Here is a 19,435-nt window from a genome sequence, read left to right as displayed (position 1 = left end):
TGGTTTGTTTTAAACCAGACCGCAGACATCAAAGTTGGTGAAATACCCAAGGAAAAGCAAGGACAGAATTTTGATCCATTTGTCCGGGCCTGAAGGCACTGGTAGACTTCACTGGCTCTGACCAGCCTCAGCCAGGACCTCTACCCATTGGCCCAAGTTCAGCCCGAAGCCTTCAGTCCCTACTTAAGCTATGCCATTGGCATGACTGTCTACAACCCTCTCCCCTGGGCAGGTCTACATCACAGCCCTGCTTTGACTCCTGGCTCTGGATCCTTTCCCTCCTGACTGGACTCCGTGGAGGGACCAGGTTCATTGCTCGCCCAGTCAGGGATAGCTGCTAGAGCCTGTTACCAGTGCCCAGTTCTGGTGTTCAGACCCTGAGAGCAGAGCCCTGGTTGGTGAGTCTGTGCTGGGGCCACGCTCAGCTCCTGCCTCGGCCCCTCGTGCAGCAGTCCTGCTCTTGCTGCTCTCTGACACTAATTATTAAGGTACAACTTATGCAAACACAGATAAAGACCTGCTTCTCAGCTCAGTGAAGTTTATCAAAATACAATTCTAATGGGGATACCGCAAAGCACAGAGGAACACGTGGGACTTGGCAGAGCACATCCAATGAACCTGATAGTTCCTTACCACTGTATGAAAACAGGCACAGATACATTACAGCTTTGGCATGTGCTCTAGGTTGGGAAGGAGGGAAAGTCTCCAAGAACACAGCAGGTACAATGGGTCACTGTGAATTCAGTCCCCACGTAAAAGCTCTGTTCTCCCCCTGTGATGCCAGTCACTTCCAGAGGGAACGTTGGGTAGGGGTCACCATCCCCCCATTTACTACAAATAGTTGCCGGCTATTCTAATATGAATTAGGTATGCTGCGTGCTTCGTCCGCAAGGTCTGACAGCATGCTAAATAGATGAAATCTTAGCTTTGAAACTGTAATTACACATGGGGCCAATAACGCATTAATATGCAATATTAAGAAGTAATATGTACTATTATTACATAGCACTCCACACCACTTCTTAATTAAGGTGCAAACGCTTTCTGAACCATTGCTTATGAAATTCAGACAAAGGAGCAGTTTTTGAAAGCAAGAGTCCTTCTATTTCAATCACTCTGCACACACACTTCACTGAGTTTACTTCAGTTTCCCATCCAAAATCCTCCTTTAATTCAAGAACAGCACTGCAAAGGGAGTAGTTAATAATTATCTTCAAATGTAACCAGATTACGTAAGGCGTCCAGTTATCTCAGAAACTTAAATCGATATTCTGCAACCACTTCACCATGGCAGTTCAACCTGACTCCTAGGGTCCCCGTTGCCCTGAGCTGATATGCTATTACTGGATCTCTGTTGCTGCCACACGGTGCAATTTCTTCAGCTATTTCCCTGGTTATTTAGGCAGGGCATTATTTCTAGCCAGGTGTAACACAAACATTTAAATGTATCTCACTTCTAAGACCATTTGTCCAATATTTCAGATTGTCCTGTTAATTATCTCACTCGGCATTAATCACCACAGTGTTTTACCATGCTTTCATCATTCCCCTATTTAAGTCACCGGGGAAAAAAAACATATTCACATGGGGAAAACTGGTCCTAATTTAGCACCTACTAAGATTTCACACCCTTATTTTCCATATACATTATGACACTTTATTCTAATGCTCTTAAAGAAAAACTGTTTAATATGTTATCTGGCCTGAACAGGCAGGCTTAAACTTAGTAATTCACCAAGCTCAGTACACCCATATCAATAGAGATAGTGAAGTCCAGCTGATGAAGTAAGAGCTCATCCATGTACCTCGCAGGTCTCTGCAGGAGAATTGGACTGAATTGGACACCAACGTCTGTATAGTACTAATTAACATTTCTTTATTTTAGAATAGATTAAAATACACTGAATGGTATTTAAACCCGTCAATATTGTTCTGACGAGAATCTTATTTTAAGTGCATATATCTGGGCTGCAGCATTCTACCCAATTTTTATCCTCTGCAATACTGGCCAGTCATTCTTTCCATTGCATAATACACCAGGAAAGTGCAAAATACGTAAGACATACATACATTATAGCCCAGGTTCCTTCTCCCTAAATTCAGACATTAAACTGAGAGGTCTAAGTTAAGAACCTACTTGACCCATGTGCCTTCAGCATTCACTGGAGTAAGAGAGATGCACATCTCCTCAGGCCCATCGGCCCCTCAGATGGAGTCGAGAGAGCCCAAGGCAATTGTGGATGAACCTGAGTTTGTATGATGAAAAGTCCCACTTTTGTATACATTACCGATAGTGTGCCACAAAGAATGAGTCATGTAATAAAAACAATAAAGCATTTTAGGATTTTAGTAAAGCCTATTAAACTACTCAAGTTCTGCCTATGGAGATACTGTATTTCTACTCTTGCCCCTCCCTCAGTCCTTTCACATTTTGTTCAGAAAGACGGGGGAAAAAACCAGCAGCGACAAAGCCCCAGCCATTCTCATCTCTCTCTAGGGCATGTAGAATACCCTTACATGTTTTAAACGAAAACCAATTTAAAGACTAAGTTTTTTCTCATTTGGAGCTTTACTGTGATCAACATTTAACTTGAGTACTAAGTAGTCCTTCAAGATAAATGTTCTCATTTTTTATTTAAAAGCCTTTCACAAAGCATTAGAAATCATCAACAGACCTATGTAGTAAATACCAATTTCAAAGAAACTGCAAGATTATTTAGCGAGAGCTAAACTGAAGCCTCCTCAAAGGAAGAGGGGGCGGGGGGGGAATCAAATGTGTTTCGTAAGAGAAATGCTTTCTTATTTATTCAACTTTTCATCTTATAGGTAGCCACTTCTCTTTTGAGGAACACAAGTTTAAATGAAGTCCCTCAGCTGTCTTCCTTCCTCCTTCCACCACACAAAAAAAGTTTGTATTTTGTTAATTAACCCAGAATCATGCATCATATTTTAAGACATCTAACAAAAAGAATAAAAAGGTAAACATACACACATCATAGAGGGTAGCTGAGTTCTCCCAAGACTCCAGCAACCTTCCCTACTGCCCGCCTACACCACTCTGCACATAGGCGCAGGAATAGCTTCAAGTACACAGTCAAATTCTCTCCCTTTTCAGAGCTACAGGCCCAGTGCACACCAAGCCGCCCACAGACCGTCAGAGCAGAGCGTGACGGCAAGGGAATAGCTTCTTGCAGGTATGAAATGAGGTATGGACAAAGCCAGAAGTTCCTCCTCCTCCCCCACCAGCTGCAAGCATCCTAACCTGAGCTGCATCTCAAGTCCTTCCAAAATCTGGACCTTATAAACGCACTATTTCTACTTTGGATCCACCACAGGAAAAAACAGAGGCCCTCAACTTTAATATGGTATTGAATTTGTAAAGTGGCTTGCTGTCAGTTTTGTACAAACTTCATGTCTAATGGTGGGTGAAAGACCCTCCCTATGTTCAGTGAATATAACCAAAGAAAATCAGTCTGAGGAGTGTTAATGTAAATGTGAGCAAAGCACCATATTATAGAATTCTAGTTGCCTAGAGATCATTATCAGCAAAAGCATAATTTCCTTAGTCTTTAAAACTCCCACCAAACCACCTACGTTCCTGAAAATCAAGCTTTTGGAATTAGGTATCTAAATTTCTTCTCCTCCTGCCCCCCCATACTGCCCCCACACACCAAAGTTTTCTCTCCAACTCATTTCTCCTTCCATCCATGAGAAATCAAGTAATCATACTGGCCTGAACATGGTGTCCTCTAAAATGGCATGGAGAGCAGTTTACATCTCTTTAAAACTGTTCACAGTCTGTATCTGTTTCCCCTTGGATCACGTTTCAGAGATTTTTCTCAAGACCCTAGAGAATGAGAAGCTAGGTTTCGTTTTTAAATCAAGCCTGAAACACAACAGAAGTTGATAGTGCTACACAGCATTCTGTGGAGAGTTAGGTGGTTACGTGCTTGACCCCTTATTTTAAGGGGCTGATAAATCTCCCCTTATTCAAGTTGTTCTCACGATAAACCCAAACTCCCATCTCACCAATGCATTATTACCGCATGTGCAAAGCGGTGACAAATACAAGACACTGCCACCAGCATGAAGACACTATGCAAATACCATTCGTTTAACTCAGAAGTACCCGTGGCCAAGCATGCAAATCCTAACTCCTAGGCTAATTCAGTTGAAGGAAGCAAAATACATGCTACTTTCTGAAGGTCAGTGAATACATGGCATGTTCTGTTTATTTTTAATTTTTTTATCATGGAAACAAGCATTAGAATATTAGCAGTTTCTCTTGAAATCCCAACTTGGAACGTCAAAGACCTTTCTCTGGAGAAAGCTCCTAGGACAGCGTCTTTGTTCAGTGACCATATAACAGGAGTATGTGCTTTCCTCGGCTTAGAGGACACAGGTCTCTGAGAGATCACTTGGGTCACTTCATCCCACCGACTTGCTGACAAACATATAATAGGTGTCCAGTTTCAAAGGGCTCACAGAACATCTACTCCACAAGTCCCTTCTCCTCCTCCTCCCTCCCAAGCCCAGCTCATTGCAGATCAAAAGCATTTTGCAATAACCCATAAAAAAACCCTCAAGACTCGTAGCTTCAGCATTCAGCCTTTTACCGTAACACGGGGGTAAAAAGCATGGCTGAGGTTTCCTAAGGCTCAAGAAACCTTCCCTACTGCCTGTATACTGAGATGGAGAACATTGCCAGTGTCCTGTGCCTGCAGAATTTGTTGAACAGAAGTGCAAGGTAAAGGAGACCCTTTAGGAAAGAAGATGTAAGGTCTCTTCTGATCTATTTGGAATTTAATTTTCTGTTAAGTAACCATGCTGAATACTTCCTAATGAAGTTGTTATAGATTTGCCCAGCAGGGTAATTTTGTTAGAAATAGCAACTGACAACAACTTTCATCTTGAAAGAAGCACTGTATTAAAAGTTTCAAGTAGATGTACTTTTTAAGATTATTAAACCTGGTACCTATTTTGAAACTCCTGCAAAGCCTCAACAGTGCACACAGATGGCTGCCTTCAAGACTGATCTTACAGACATCTTTGTCATTAAAAAAAAGCCTTTCCAGCAACTTCTGTAATTACTTTTATATAGTCCAGTCCTGAATCAGTGAAGCACATCACTTCTGGAAGCCATCTGAAACACAAGAATTTCAAAGTTCAACAGAAAAAAAATTGTGTGGATGCGGCCCAGACCTCCCTACAGAACGGTTAAGGATGGAAAAGAGGGTTATGTGGTAGCAGCCAGGCCCAAAACACAAGAAATGGCATGCAACATCAACAAGTACGGAAACAATGCTCAATTCTCTACCCTACGATTGTACCTTTATTAGGCATGTGCTGCAGTACCTTCCTGAATTGGGGTCCAAATCAAATTTTTGCCTGCCCCCTCCTACTTACATGACAAGATGTGTACTTTTGTTCAGAATGGTATTCTTTATTTTTCAATACACTAACCAAACTTGCACTGGGTAAGTACATCTAATAAACAGAGACCCTGCTACTGAACATTATTTTGACTGTTCCACTCCCCAGACCAGAAAGGCTGTATGTGCACTAATAAACTCTGAAAAGCATTTGAAGATTGTCATAAAGAGGCAAGCTATAGGAGATCTTTTAGAAAATAAATTTGGTTTCTTTTTATTTGCTTTCCGAGCCTTTATTATTCACATTCTCCGTCATCTGAAATCACTAAATCAGACTGGATTTAAAAATGAAATAAAGGATTTGTAAGAGCAAATCTATTGCCAAGTCTATCAAGATAAAGTTTTACATTCTTTTTCAAGGTTTTCAGCTAAAAATATCTTTGAACAAATCTTTCTTTCTGGCTTTTGGATTGCACTAAACATTTAAGTCTCCTTCCTTTTGTAGATACAAAAAGAAACAGAAATAAAAAAACCCCCAACAAATCTACACACAACACAGCTGGCTAATTTATTTTAATAGTCCAGCCTCAGTGAAATACAAGAAGTAAATAAACACCACAAGCGGCAGAAACATCCTATTTTACAGTCTGTGTGATTAACCATTGCAGGTAACACCAGCCAACAAAACCCCGCATCTAAAACATCTTCTTCATACCAGGGGACCGCTTTGTTTCTGTAATTCCGGGATGCTTAATTAATCTACTGCACAAGCCCTGCTCGCACCACGACAGCTCAGGGCAGGCTGCGGCGGGGCAGCCCCAGCCACCCCCCACCAGGGAGGAGAGGGCATCCCGTGGCGCCCACCGCATTTGTTTATTTATTCGTTCGTTTTCAGGCAGGTTACCGTGCTTGCCTTTGTTTCGCTTCCTCCCCTAGCCCGGACCTACCGCCACCGAAACCGAAGGGGGCAAAAAAAGAGAGAAAGAAAGAGAAACGCCCCCCTGACAAAGCCCCAGCCGAGGAGTCCCGGTGACCAGCGGTGAAGTCCCACCGCCGGTGCCCGGTGAGGAGAGCCCGGCCGCCGGCGGCACGGGGCGCGCCCCGACACACACGCCCCTGACCCGGCTGGCGCGGCCCGGCCCGGCCCGGCCCGGCCGGCTGCCCTCCTGCCCGGGGGCTCCCCCACCCTCTGCCCACGGGAGACCGCTGCCCCCGGCAAGATGGTGGCGCTCCCCGGGGGCGAGCGGAGGCCGGGCGGGCTGTGCGGTGCTGCCCGCGGGCCACGAGGCGCCCGCCTCCACTCACCTCGCCGCCCTGCCCGGAGGACCAGGTGGCCGCTGCCGCCGGCGCTCAGCAGCTCGCCCGGGCGAGTGGGGCAGCGCCTCCCCCCGGGGCCGGCGGGATGGCTAGCAGCGCGGGGGAAGCAGCGCGGAGGAGGCGCCGCGGGGCCCCGCCCGCAGCCGGGGGAGGGGGGACGGGGGCGGAGAGGGGCTGCCTTTTGTCAGGGCCCCGCTCCTCTCCCCAGCACCGGCACCCCCCCACCCCCTGCGGGCTACCCGGGGGAGGCGGCCAGAGGCCCTTTGTGTGGCGGGGTGGGGAAGGGGAGCGGAGGGAAGCGGAGCGGAGCGCTCCTCCCCCGCCCCGGGCCCGCCGGCCGCGCTTCGCTCGAGCACCTGTAACGCTTCGCCCGCCCCGCCGCCAGCGGCCGTCCTCCACCCGGGCCGCCAAGCCGGGAGCGGGGCGGCCTGCGAGGGTTCCCGCCTCACCGGGCCCCTCGTTGGGGCCCTTGTGGCCGTTGGGACCCCACTGAGGAGGGGCGGGCGGCAACGCCTCACTTGGCGCCACACCCAGCCGGTCCGTTAACGGTTTTTTTTGGGGGGGGCGGGGGGGCGTTAACCTGAGGGCTGAATTGCGCTTGTCCTTCACGGCCACCGACAGGTACATGCTGGGGCTGGGGGTCGGGGACCGGGGCGTGCGGGGAGGCGGCTGGGCGGGCTTTCCTGTGAGGAGCTGTAGAGCGACTGTTTCAACTACCCGGCGGCAAAAGGCTGGTGAGGCACCGCCGCCTCGCAGCGATGAGCCTGGGTTACAAAGGGCAGGTGTTCACCAGGTAGGAAGAAATGTCGGAGTTAGGGTCTTCACGTGCCTTTTTCCAGGAAAAACGGCTATTTCCAGGAAAGCAGTTACTACCTGTCGGAGTATCACCTCATCTTTTGGGAAGCTATGGTAATGGCAGCCTGGCTGTGCCACGCGAAAGTTTTGCAGCCTCGATTCTGACATTTCCTGGTATTTCAGTGTTTGGCTTCCAGCGTTTTATTTTGCTTGTATCGGAGTGTGTATATGAAGATAACAGTGCTTTTTGTGTTTACAACTTGATCAGACAATTGAACAGCTGGCAGTGGATTAGTTTTCCCATTATAAAAAAAAAAAAAGGGCAACAAACCAACCAACAACACCTATTTGCTTTCTTATTTGGGTATCCCCAAACACTAAAAACTTTGCCTATAAGCAAAACAGTGCACAGTGTGTGCTTTTGTGTGCTGGATGTATAAACACATGGAAAACGGGTGCTGCAGAGAAGGCATGTGCTTCACGGGAAGCACCCAAGATGTGTGCGTAACTCTGACCACGCAGACTTTTCCAATCCTTTCTCCTCTCAGGCCGTCAGCAGTTTTTCACGCTATTCTCTACATCCCTGCTGCAACAGTGGTAGGTTACATTCATGATAACTGAACCGCAGGTTTTGGGAACTAAATTTTTCGGGAAGAGTATTCCAGGACTGAGGACAAAGGGGGGTTACCACGTATTTCTTGCACTTTCTCTTTCTTGAGTGAGAGGCATCTGATTTTTAGAAAGGCATCAGATGACAGAGATATGCTGTGTACACTTGTCTTAATAACCTGAAATGCTCTTTCTTAAAGCCCAGTGACCCAAGGTAGTGTCGGGAAATGGCTTACAGAAACAAGGTTTCAGTATCTGGCGGCTTCTTACAGCAGCTAACCCAAAATGTGGGTCAAACAGAACCTGAGATGCGAGTAGGTAAGCAAGTCGCCTTAGCAGCAACCATGCTCTGTTCTCCATGAGATACCCTGTGCTGTGGTATGCCATGGGAAGAAGTGACACTGTGACACTTCACTGCAAAACAGGGGACTCTGCAGAGAGAAAGTGCAGATTCAGATAAATCACTATGGTTTGTTTTTTTTTTCAGTACCTTGCAAGAATGTTTTCAGTGTTGGTTGAAAAGATCTGGTTGGTTGTCCAGGGAAAAGGGCCAATTAATGATGACATGAAAGAGCAGAGACAACGCCTTAATTTGGAGATACGGTCAAAAATAGCTTTGAAAGAGGAGTCTGTGAAGCACAAGGGAGACATTGATAAAACATACAATTTAGATTTCTGTTCTGTTTTGTGTTGCAGGCACTTTTTGATCTCTATGCCTATAGCTACCGCTATAGCAGTAAACTAAACAGGGCTAGGGTTCAGTCTTAAACTGCGCCACGTGGTCGTCCTCCGTACTGTTTCCTTGGTGGTGGTGATGTCCCCAGCATGGTTCTGTCCTAGCAAACGAGCAGTCTCTGAAGCAATTCCCAGCACAGCTCATGGGTCGGTGTGGGCCAGGGCCCATTCCCAGCAGACCATCTGCATCTGGTTTCCCAGCTGAAACCAGGACAATGCAGCTGACCTATTTTGGGAGATAAGAGAGTTTAGTTGTGCGTATGCAAGCCATGTTGTGCCAGCTGGTTCCCGTGCCAAAGGACACTTCTTGACCTGCTTTATTTGCTAGTAGAAACACGAGGTTTTTGACTTTTGCGATCCCCACTGTGTTCTGTGTCAAACCAGAACCTTAGGCACTGAGAAGTCAGACAAGAAGATCTGAGCATTTTTTGATTGAGCAGGATTTCTGCAGAAATCTTTGCTCAAAAGAAGATACAGTTGCGTTGGCTAGTAGTATCAGAATTTATGGAAGAAATTTACCTCATTACGAATAGCCTTTCTTTTGTTTCCTCACAAATGTTATTTCTTCTGCATTAAATAAAATATATTCATGAATATAACATTGGCTTTGATAAGAATGCTATATTTAATGGAAAATACTCTTTTGTTCTGGCTATGCCAAGAAGCTGGGGTGAATTTCAGCAGGGAAGCAGTTAAGTTTCAAGCAAATGTCAAGAACAGATGGCATTTAGGAGTTCTGAAGAAATTAATAAAGAAAGTAAGTAAGCCACTAGAGCAAATGTGTGCTTTCACATTACAACAGCTGAAGGTAAAAGTGGGCTGGAATGAGGTTGAGATATCTTAAGATATCCATCCTAAGTAGGAGGAGTAGGGTGGGATTCCTAGGAATTGTAAACCAATGAAGTATTATGGCTCTGGCAAAAATGGTATCACGGAGCACCTCCTTCAAATGCACATACATTGTATTTCTGGTGCCCTGCCAGTGTGAAAGTGCTATAAATAAATATGGGGGTAGTTTTGCTGATTTTTTTTTTTATTTATTTTATTTTTTTTTTAGACTTTTCAGCTGAAACAAAAGTTGGGATCAGAAAGCCCAGAAGGATCTAACAAATGTTGAGGTGCTGGACATGCTCATCTATTGCACGGACATCGCAAACTATGAATGGACAGACTCCGCAAGGTATTTGAGACTTGCTGGTGTAGCTGTGCTTTGGGAGTCAGGTTGGGAAGACAGGCGACAGTATCTTCAGTGAAGGGCCTTTAGTTCAGGAGTTAACTTCTCCCAATCTAGTGTCCTGTGCCTGTTGCCAAATTTACCAGAAGAACACTCTAGAATACACGTTTACTTTACATTGTAAGGAGTAAGAAGAGGTGTACGAAGGTATCTAAATAGGGAATCGTTATTGTGTGCCCTGTATGGTCTGGTGTGATTCTACATGCACGTATTTCAAGTGAGAGCAGAACTAACTGTGGTGCTATAGGAAGAAGTTATCTTAGTATGACCCGTACCTGTTTCTGCCAGTTATGAAGTCTGAAGGGGATGCAAAATGACAACAGGTTGGCTTTCAGGGAGAGATTACATGAATTGTGTCTATCAAATATCTGAGACCTTTCTTTATTGAGCAACTGGTCTAAGCCACGTCTTGTACAGAATCAGAAACTGTCTGTAAAATCATAGTAATCTACTGAGAAAAAACATGCAGAAAATTAAGCCTCAAAGCTGTTATTTGGAGAAGTTCCCCAGGGTCTGTTAGGAAGATTTTTGAAATGTGATGAGAATAAAATAGTAATGATTGTCCACAGGGGAGAGGAAATTAAAAATTATTAGTTTTTTTAAATTGACAATGATTCTCTTTTTTATAATTGTGGCAATAATTAGTGAATGATGTAAAACAATTTTGATTAAAACAAACGCAATCTGAAAAAAAATCAGAGCAATTGAGATATGTGTAATAAAGCACTGGGCTGAAAGATTTATTAGTGGCAAATATAACGGAAATGTGATAAACTGGGAAAAGGAAGAGCCCAGACTTTAGAGAATCCCATTGGTAGGCTGCACAATTCCATGTTTTTGCAAGATGTGAGCAAAATATGTTACCAGCAAACCTAGCCTGTCTTTTTATTACACCATGAACATAACAAACATGACTCATAGGCTCAGGGGACACTGTGCAATCATACTCTGCTTTGTGATGGTGTAAAGTATCTCCAGAAATTCCTCCTCCTCTGGTATGAAACATTTACATTAATACAAATCCTAAGAACTCACTAAAATAACAGCAGTCTCTCCACAAGTAATAGAAAGACTCTTGATTTCAGGGTCATTCTATGGCTGAAAATTCAAGCGGAATGTGCTAGAAATACCAGCGTAGCCCACAGTAGTCCTTTTAGCCTATAGTAAGTTAGATTTTATCAAAAGGGCACTGCTGAAGATTCAGCTTGTTATGGCTGGATGATCCTTTTGTGCCCACCAGAGTTCTTGATGAAATACACGATGATTGCCATAACAAATGGGATTGCATCAAAAGGAACTGGCTTGGGGAGGAATCAAATGGACAAGACACTCAAATATGTGCATTGAATAGGAAGAAAGCTAATTAGCTACAAGGAAAAAGAAATGTGCACGCCAACTGCTCTTTGATGCCCTTCCTGAACTCATTTTGATCGAAAAGCAGTGTACAGGCTTGGGCTTTAAAAACCAGATGGTAGAATGGGAGACTTAAGCATTGTCACAACCTGTGTGAAGACACACGGGGTTCTGGAGACGAAGTCATTCGTTGTAAGTCTTCTACCATTTATTGCCATGATTCCCTGAGCTAGTCACTGGAACAAAAGTGAAGATACGCTCCAGTCTTGTAAGAGGAATGAATAAACCAGGAAGAACATTATCTCCAGGGAATCAGCTGATAAAGGGGAATCCTTTGGTGGGACTTTCCTATTGGAAGGTACTAGGAAATCTGTAGCAACAGGAGCAGGGACTAAGAGAAACCGTAGCTAATGTGGAGGAAGGCTTTTCATTTGTATTGCTCTAAAAAGGCAGGTTAAAAACTCCAAACTCTTCTGAAATCCAGAAAGGATTTTTCTGTGCTTTTTCATTCTAATCAAACCAACGCTGTGCGGAAAGCACTAGCAGCACAAAGCAGGCAGTGTTCGTGCAGCTGATGCTTGCCATAGCTACCCTGCATAGCAGAGCTTCCAGAAGGTGCCTGGAAGAGCTGGGTATGGCTCTCCCCAAGCAACGCAATCTCAAACGCCTGTCACAAGACAGAAGGCGGTTTCCTACAGGCATGGGGAAATGTACAGGGCCAGCATCTCTCTGTGCGTTGATTTGATTTAGCAAATATGTGAGATTTCTAGCAAATTCGTGCTGGAAGTGGCCATGGAAAATCTGTCCTGTTGTTTACCTCGGTGGTTGGCACAGAATCAGACTCCTCCAACTTCTGGTGCCTGTAAAGCATATGTGATGTGTGGAGCATATGATTCTCTCTCCTCTCCTCCCTTCCTTCCTTTCAGGGTTATAAGAGTCAGGCCAGGCCTCTCGTTAGCAGTTCCACGGCCATTAAAGGTGTTGGGAGGACTGGGAGATCTGCCTGTAACCGTGAGTGTGGAATACATCTACATGGAAGGAGGAAGATTCCCCGGCTAGACACCTGGGACTCTAAAGATGCTTAGGTCCTACAAAACCCCACAGCTTCAGGCTGCAAGGTCCAGATCTTGTCAGCTAAATAAGATTAGTCCTAATCTGTGTACTGGGGACATGGCCACAAGCAACAAAAATCATGTGGGAGGACGAAGCTGTAAGTCCATCGCGCTAATGGCTTGTGCAAGAGCCCCGAATTCCACCTTCACTGTTCACGTCTCCAATTTTCTGTGTCTCTGTGTCTACGTTGTCATAGTGACAGAAAGCACTGAGAATATTTTGTCTTTTTTTTTCTTGGACATGGATGCAAAACATCCTTTGCCATGTATATTTTTTCCCTCCTAGTTGATTTTTTTCTTGGCTTTCCCAAGAGTTTAAAAAAGAACCGAAATCGTTAATGGAGTTCACTGTGCTTATATTCAGTACCATTAGACAGTAACTACATTTTTAATGTCTGACAAACAAATACAATACATACTAAAGGACTTGGGCTGAATGTCACGATTAAAAATGTGTAGTGGGTGCTATTTGTACCATCCAACGCAGAATCTTCTGCTGGCTGTAATGGGAGCTTAGACACCTGCGTTGTACACACACAGCTCTAAGTGCCTGAACCTGAACCTCACACTTGGCTTCTTGCATCATATTTTGATGTTGAGTTGTTCAAATACACAGCTCCCACTTAATTCCTGCCTGTGCTTATGCAGAGAAGAGGCAGAGAGGGAGAGGAGAGTGGAAAAGTTCCTGGGACTAGACACATGGCGTGCTTTGGTCTGCAGTACGTAAGGAAGGGATTTCGAAGTCATATGTGCTGCTGTCTTGTTCTGCGGGAAACACAAACTGCAGACCAGAGTTTTGGGCTGTGCACCATGAAACAGCTGAAACGTAATGATGAAGACTAATAGTTAAGGAAAGAAATTGTTTGGGACTGGACAAAAACATGGACTTTCTTTAAAAATACTAGTAAGGAAGAGCATGTTAGTTTTGACTACATCCAGTGTGGTGATAGAGAATAAATGGATTTGCAACCCACGAACCCTATTAGAAGAGTGGTGTAACGTGGCAGTAAGATTAAATGTCTGTGAAACAGTAATGTAAAAGATGAGTTGCAGGCAAATGTTCAAAGTGGACATTCATCACATTGACAGGTCAATCCATGTGAGAGGGCGCCTGAACTCTGCTGTGGATCAGTGAAGTTTATTTTTGTGCTACTCTAATACTTTCCTAACTCCCAAGCCAACATATTCTAATATAGCATCTGTAGTGTCCACATATAGATGAGAAGGCAGATCATTGACAAGAGTATCGTGGGATCTATAGTGCCTGGCAGCAGTAGTCTGGGTTTTTTGCACAACATCCACTTTCCTCCCTAAATCAGTAGAATTCCAAACATACTGTCTTGGCTCAATACCTGGATATAAAATTAATTATGATAAATCAGAATCGGTAAGTGTGCATCTCTGCGAAATGTAAGGGGAATGTAAATCTTCATGAACTGAAGCGGTTAAAAAGTTAATAGGGTGGTTGGATATTAACCTTATGAAAAACACGAGTTACCTTCTAGAAACCAATTATTTACTGTTCTACAATAGCAACAGCTCTTAAACAATGAGTAAGGGTGGAGACTTCTCAAATGAGCAGATTAGTTGCCAGTGAAATTAAGATAATCTCTCAATTTTCTGTATTTCAATGTTCATACATATTTGGAAATAAAGAGTTGGCAGATGGTTCTCATGAACTACATCTGGAAATATAAGATGCCGAAGCTGAGTGCATGAGTATTATTCAGGTAGGCTACGATGGAAAGGTTCATGGGCTCAGGGTAGTGGCATATTGCCCAAAGTTAGTTGAAGGATATAATCATGATTCATGCAGAACCGGATCAGTATGAGGGAAATGTATCTTTCAGATATGGATAAGAATTTCTTTGGGGTTGGGCGTGTTAGAATTTAAATAGCCATTCCCTTTCTATGTTACCTTCAAATCTTTGGGTATATATGAAAATGGACCTTTTCTCTTGTCTTACAAATACTAGCATTCTTAAAAAAAATTCCCCCTGGAGACCCTCAGACATGTGAGTGGTCAAGTAATGTGTCACTCAAGCCAAAATTGTAGGATACACGTAGTTTGCAATAAATTCAGTGGGTTAAAAATTCCTTTTTTCCAATACTTTCAGATTACAACTTTTTATAAGGAAAAAAAAAATTGAAGAAGTCCCATGAGACCATGTATCCTTTTGGAGCAACTAGCATAAATGGACTCAATAGGGAGAGGGTTAATTTCCAAAACATGCACAATTTTAGTAGAGAAAAGGATGGATGAGCTTATTTTGAGTCTTAATTTGCTTAGAAAGAGATGTGGGAAAAGCAACAGAGCTGTATGCAGGAGGAAGGTAAGAGAGGGATTATCATCTCCCACATGAAATTCACACGGGGGGGGGGGGGGGCAGTTTGTGGTGTTTGAGTGCACATGTTCAAATATTTCTTGTATAGAAGTGACCAAGGCAGTAACCATTATGGTGGTGACCATATTGCTTCAGATCTGCTGGTTTGCCTGCTGAACGCTCCTGTGAGACAGCATGAAAAAGAGAGATCTCTCTTGTTACCAAGTATGGGACTATGCTTTGCTCAAACATGGAAAGAATGGTAGCTTGCTTTCAGAATGAAGCATGGAGTGCTAAAATAGACTTCTGGGGGAAAGGGAGGTACCCCTGCATGTCAGGTACTCGGTAAGAGGCAAGAAAGGAGAGATGTAAACATAGGTATCCCATTTCCTACCTATAGGGAGAAGAGTTGAGCAGTCATTAAAGTTTGAAACCTGAGTCAAACTCTTTAGACAGACAATTCTCAATTTCACACAGCTTTTTTTTTGCATGTGCACATTTTCGACTTACCCAAATGTGTGTGCCCAACTAACCATCTCTTAACTGTGTATGTTCACTATTTTTTAAGTTCTTCCTGCTGGGTGGTTGAAGCAGTTGCTGTTCTCCAAATTCCCTCAAACTCTTCGCTATCCCTCAGTCAGCACATCAGACTGCATACAGTGCAGCACTGGTGTGGCCTCCCCTCGAGTACTGTGTGCAGTTTTGGGCCTCACAATATAAGGATGTGAAAATACTAGAACGTCTGTAAAGGAGGGCAACAAAGATGGGCATGACTTCTGAGGAGTGTCTGAGGATACTTGTTCAGCTCAGAAGAAGAGCCTGAGAGGTGACCTCATTGCTGTCTACGACTGCCTCCATGAGGGGGAGCGGAGAGGGAGGTGCTGAGCTCTTTGGTGTCTGGTGATAGGACACGAGAGAACGGCTTAAAGCTGCATCAGGGGAAGTTCAGACTGGACACTAGAAAAAAGTTCTTCATGGAGAAGGTGGTCAAGCACTGGAACAAGCTCCCCAGGGAAGCGGTCATGGCCCCAAGCTTCTTGGCATTCAAGAAGCATTTGGACAAGACTCTTAGATCTATGGTTTAACTTTTAGGTTGCCCTGGCTGCAGTCAGGAGTTGGACTCGGTGATCCTTGTGGGTCCCTTCCAACTCAGGAGATTCTATGATTCCATGAGTAGCTCGTGTTTTACGTGAGAGAGACTGGGAGTCACCTTTTGGTTAGTTTTATGACAAGGAAACAAGATCAGAGACCTCAAAAAAAAAAAAAAAACCTCAATACTCTTGAAATGGCTGTAGTGGGACTTTCTAAATTTAGGTCAGCTGACTTAGCCAGCACTGGTACTATGATTTACAGAATCTTTTTAATTGCTGCGCATTAAAAGCTCTTTGCTGCAATACTGTGAATTCAACTTGTCTGTGCAGATGGCAGCAAAAGACTGTAAATTGTGTACAAAGATTTCAACTAAATAATCAGCTTTAGGAGTAAAATTTCATGTTAAGAAAAATGTTCTCCAAAGGTTTACCTTATGGTTGTACAGAGCATTTTAGCTGCTAGTGAAAGTTCCTGGTATGATGCGTAACTAGAAGACCAAGATAATTTTAAGACAATGAGCAATGTGGCAGGGCAGGGGGTGAAGTTGATCAGCTTTACTCTCATTTTAGTGTAAAGTGGTAATGCTGTGGATTTTTGTTTCCTTGTTTTGCTGTTTACAGAATGGAAAACAGAAGTAACCAAACAGAATACTTTAGAAAAATAAAATCTCTTATTTCTAGGCTGGGAACAAACATGTAAACTTGCACCCCCTGAAAAAGTAGATTTTAAATGAAGTCCCAGAATTATCTCCAACAGCTAAATGTTTGCCATGAGCACCTACCATATTATACGTAGAGCAGTACTACCTAGGAGTAAGGTCATGTTGGACTCAAACCTATTAATGGCAGAAATGTTGTTCTGGACGTGCACTACAGGGGATGCAAGGACGCTTTCTGTGCAGCTGCTTTAATAAACACCTAGCGAGGTCAGAGGGTATCAGGTAGCTGGGCATCTCCTATAAGCATGCAGGAAGTCCAGGGCCTCCAAGGAAGGTGGATTCCAAATCACCTGCTGTGGGCCTTATCCGAGAGGACGGAGGGAAGCCTGACTCATGTTGCAGTACAATCGATAATGGAAGGATCTTCAGCTTTTTTCCATCTGGACCAGCTCCTTTCAGCACAGTGATGCACAAACACTGCTTTTGGGCTGAACTAATATGTAATTTGGACTTTCTAAGAAGAGTCACTTAAAAGCCAAGTGAATCCCAACTGTTAATGAGCTTTATCACTGCATCAGTGTTAATCTTTGTGGTCTTGTGCCTGAAATCCCTTAGGAGGTGAGGTCCTTCTCTCTGGGCTATGTTTTATCAGAATAAAAGGGAACACAGTACCTCTTTGTAGCTGGGAGTAAACAATTAGACTTCAACCTAATTAATACTGACAACTTTCTCTAGCTATGCAGTTTATAATCACCTTAGAAGCAAGCTGCTCAGCACTTCCTAAAAGAATACTCTTCTAGGCTAGCTACTTGGTTGGGAGTATTTTCTGAAATAAAAGTCGGCATACCACTTGATGGTCTTGAACCTTGGACCAGGATTTGTTTTCTTTCTTTTCTAAAACTCAGTATTTATTAGATTGCAAGATCTAGCTTTCCAATGTGGTTAACACTTCAGTGTGAAGTATCTTTACAAAATATGTTTAAAATCTTAAGGTAAGTGTTGATGTGTTTTTTGAACAACCATTAACATTGCTTTCCTTGTTAGGAACAAGAAGCACATCAGTTTTTCCCACATTAAATAAGGAGACTGGATGTTAGCAGTTCTCCCTGATACAATCTGAATAGGGAGCCTCTGAACCCAGCAGGACACTGCATCATGTGTATTTTTAAAAGCTTAATGCACCATGAGATTTCTTAACCAAAATGAATAATGGAAAACAACAACAAACCTTTTAGTCGTTTCAAATTGAATAGTACTCCTATTTGTCTCCTTTAAATGGAAAATAAACACTTAAATTGTTAAGAGTCACCACTATTAATTTACTGCAGACTCACCAGTTAAAAAAGAACTGATCACACACTGTAATTTTCTGATAAACACATCTAAACCTAGATGGGGGACATGAGGCATCTGATAAACTGTTCTGTATAATGACATGGGTTAATGGCTATATCTGGTTTTATTCCTGTCCTATCACTTCACAGTGTAAACGAAGCCTTTGAATGGCTATGATTTTTGCTTTAGCATTTAAATGAAATTAAAATGAAAAGACCTGTAAGTATGTGTAACGGGAACACACAACAACAAAGCTTTATTAGAATGGTCAAATACTATTTTTAAATTCCTGTAGAGTATCACCTGAGGAAATCGGAATATGCAGAAAACAAAACTAAGAAACTTCAGTCCGTCTCCAACCTATCTCACTTCATATCAAAGTAACCTTCAGGAAAGATTTTATACAGCAGTATTGCATACATTGCAGAAAAAAATGTAGTCTCATTGTAGAATATAAGACACAGTTTTCAATTAATTTACAATGTAACTTGCTAAAAGAGCATAATTTAAAGAGCTAAAGGAAAACATGAGGTATTCAATGTAGAATACTGTTCAGAAACCACTGACTTTCTATCCTTTTTTCCTTTAAATAAGTAAACATATTTTTACATGCAAAATAAAAAGTTGTCTACTTATGAGGTAATTTGTTCCTCTTGCTATTGTGTTCCTCCTGAAATCCAGATGCATCATCACATTATTTTTTCAAAAAGTTTCATTTTAATATTTCTAATTGCAATTTATGCCTTTTTTCTTCATTGCATGAATAAAGGGAAAAACATCTTCCATATTTACCTTTTCCCCCCAAACTACCCTCTCCAGAAGCTCATTCAGTAGAAACACAAAATTTCTTGATGTACAAAAGGGAGATGGGTACAATATGCTTGTATTGTTTGGATAAAAAGTTCATATGAATACAAAACCGTTCCTCTGAAATCTTTATTACGGGAAGTGCGACATCAATATACAAACGAAGTGCCCTAAGCCTTCTACATAGCCTCAGAGTGGAAGAGGAAGGCACCCAACCTAACGCTCTGAATTGCTTTGTGGAGGCTGTCTAGGATACCTTCAGGTCTGACTGCGTCCACATACTGTATAGTCTGGAATGGTTTTGAAACTACAGAAAGTCCCATAATATTGTAACACCAAACGAAAGAAAATGATGGTATTTCTGTGTGCTCAGCCTCTTTTCTAAGAAGCTGTGAACACTGCTACCAACTCAGATGGCAAAGCACATTGTTTTCGCCTTTAATTCAGTTTCTTTAAGTTGCCAACATTGCAAAAGAAAGGAGAAGTAGCTCTGGGTACCCTGCACAGCAGAACCGTAAGGAAATACAGATCTTCTCATGTGTAGCTTACGAGTTTAGTTTGGAAAGAACTTTAGCACTTATCCAATCTGTGCAGGAGGAACAAAGCTCTCCTGGACTGGTACCAATTTCTGTTCACTTTGCAACAAACCCTCGACACCGCTCACGTTCCAGCTTTCGCTGAATTTCCCTTTG

The 19,435-nt window shown here is 43.1% G+C and overlaps 1 protein-coding gene across 2 annotated transcripts in view; it reads right to left on the bottom strand.

Annotated features, from left to right (window-relative positions):
• Positions 1-6,717, bottom strand: part of MCF2L (MCF.2 cell line derived transforming sequence like) — a 167,333-nt gene extending 160,616 nt beyond the window's left edge. For both annotated transcript variants that reach the window (XM_050895905.1, XM_050895914.1), the window contains exon 1: positions 6,678-6,717. The gene's annotated coding sequence lies outside the window, so the exon portion shown is untranslated. The remainder of the gene's footprint in view (positions 1-6,677) is intronic.
• Between the last annotated feature and the right edge of the window lie 12,718 nt (positions 6,718-19,435).

This window comes from Gymnogyps californianus, chromosome 1 (assembly GCF_018139145.2).
Source record: "Gymnogyps californianus isolate 813 chromosome 1, ASM1813914v2, whole genome shotgun sequence".
Classification (NCBI taxonomy): Eukaryota; Metazoa; Chordata; class Aves; order Accipitriformes; family Cathartidae; genus Gymnogyps; species Gymnogyps californianus.
The sequence above is the reverse complement of the archived record's forward strand: the minus strand, read 5'-3'. Positions and strand labels throughout refer to the sequence as shown.